Source organism: Argiope bruennichi, chromosome 11 (genome assembly GCF_947563725.1).
Source record: "Argiope bruennichi chromosome 11, qqArgBrue1.1, whole genome shotgun sequence".
NCBI classification, from domain to species: Eukaryota; Metazoa; Arthropoda; class Arachnida; order Araneae; family Araneidae; genus Argiope; species Argiope bruennichi.
The window spans coordinates 99,527,076-99,529,335 of NC_079161.1; the positions used below are offsets into that span (position 1 = coordinate 99,527,076).

Sequence of the window (2,260 nt, forward strand, 5' to 3'; positions counted from 1 at the left end):
CTTAAAGAATAGCTTTAAAAAATTCTTATGATGAATTATACCAAGATGAGCCAATAAAAGATTAGGAATAGGATAATAATGGTACAGTGGACAGCAATAATAAATTTGTATAGATTATAATATACATAATTCAGTATTTTTACAATATCTATAACTTGTACTTTTTGAAGGCTGTTCCAGTTTTATGTTTTTTGATGCTCCAAACATGATCAATTTTTTTCTTTCAGGTCTTAGTTGTTAATCTAAGTCAGGAACATGTAACTGTTAACATTCACAAGCATGGCAAAATTATTTTTACCCTGAAGGTTTTCTGGTCCCATTTTCCAATTCCAATACAAACAGCTGAAGATCTTGGGGTTTGTTATATTATAATCTTTAACAAAGTTCATAAGCACAGTTAAAAAGTAATTTCTGTGCATTTCAGGAACAACTACTTCCACATACAGCTGTATGACACCAGTTTCAGAATCAGCAGCTTTTATTGTTGACAGCCTGAAGAAACTACACATATAATTTATGAAGAAGTTTTTGATATTTATTTATATTTTAATATGGCTATTTGTCTATTTACTAAGTAAATATGACAATGCCTTTTTTTCTTCTTTGTTTGTTTATGATGTAATCTACTGATATTAATTTGATTTCCTTTGAAGGAAATATTTAGAGAAACATATGTATGTATTTCATAACTAGAAATATACATATGACCAAACTTGAAGAATGGATTTTTTTTGTAAGATGATTGGATATGCTAAAAAATTCTTTAAAACTGAAGCGTTTGAAAAAAAAATTAAATGTTTCAGTTGTAAAGGGAAAAAAGATATATCAAAATAACAGCTAGACACATAGTGAAAATAGAGATATATGATCCTTTATTAATCATTAATTTTATTTCCATTCTCTTACAATAAGAAATACTTTCTATTTAAATTAAAGCTATTTTCTTGATACAGCCATAAAAAAAAATTTAAAAGGTTATGTTAAAGGGTTATTATATGTCCAAAGTAAGACAAGTAAATTGGGAGAATTCACAAGGACGAATCATTTTTATGTCTTATTAGCCGAATCGATACATTCTCCCAAGACGTTCTCATTTAGTTATTGCTCTGAGCTTCTATAAATAGTTAAAACAGGTCAAAGAACGAAAATAGGTTGAGTTTGAACAACAAAGTAGGAATAAGGATTTATTAGATATACAATCAGAATATTCTGTTCATTATTCAATATCAATATTTAAAATGTTTAATACGCCTTTAACTTCTTTTATTGAAATTTTAAAGTAATTTTTCGAAAACATTTGTGTTAGCAAAATGCATACACAATCGTTAAAAATGTTAATACTGAGTAAATACCTTTGTTTTGATGTTCCGTTAAAAAAAATCAAAGGGTTAACAAAACTTTCCAATAGTTATAAAGAAAGACTTTCAAATTTTGCAATACGCTTTAAGTTATAAAAACACATAATGTTTTTAAAAATTATCAATAATTAACGGAGAAGATTACTGATATATGTAATCTTCTCGATTGCGATTGCCGGATATTTGAAAACAAAGTTGCGCAATGGATTTGTAATCAAGAGAGAAGTTGTAGTACTCCAAAGCTGTAAACTATTTAATCTGAAAAATGCTTCATTCTAGCTTAAATCCATTGTTTGTAAAATGAATACCAGCAATTGACTTTATTTCAAAAATAAGTTTCTAATTAATTTTAAGTACAAACTTTCTGCACACTTCATCAGAATATACCAAAGTTATTTTTATAAATGCCAATAGAGCTGTATCTTTTGCGACTTAAAGTTCATTCAAAAGCTCATTTGGAGCAAAAACGGTTTAATAAGAACAAAATTTAATTGACATTTATTATCACCCGTATCTGCATGGAAAGCGGGTCATCGAAAGAATTTATTTAAAAATAAAATTTAAAGTTCACCACATTTACAGTTGTATATTAAATATCAATTAAAAATTCCCAAGAAAAACTTTGGAAGCTTATGAGTTTAACTTCGTATAAATCTACTGCTTTATTTTATGTATTTATATGTATGTGTGTATATAAAATCTTTATATATGTATATATATATATACCAACTGCATCCTTTAACTTCTGAATTCGCAAATATTACTTTATTCGCCGCTCATAAATATGTAACTTTCTGATGACTGTTCATATAATTTTCCACAGATTATAGTTTCAATTTTCCATTTTCTACGAACATTACTTTTTTTTTACCATAAATATTGCATTACCGAGCGTGAATAAA

General features: G+C 26.9%; 1 protein-coding gene across 4 annotated transcripts in view; it reads right to left on the reverse strand.

Annotated features, from left to right (window-relative positions):
• The window catches only part of LOC129957201 (exonuclease mut-7 homolog), a 102,936-nt gene extending 101,373 nt beyond the window's left edge, over window positions 1-1,563 (reverse strand). For all 4 annotated transcript variants that reach the window (XM_056069412.1, XM_056069413.1, XM_056069414.1 and 1 more), the window contains exon 1: window positions 1,353-1,563. The gene's annotated coding sequence lies outside the window, so the exon portion shown is untranslated. The remainder of the gene's footprint in view (window positions 1-1,352) is intronic.
• Between the last annotated feature and the right edge of the window lie 697 nt (window positions 1,564-2,260).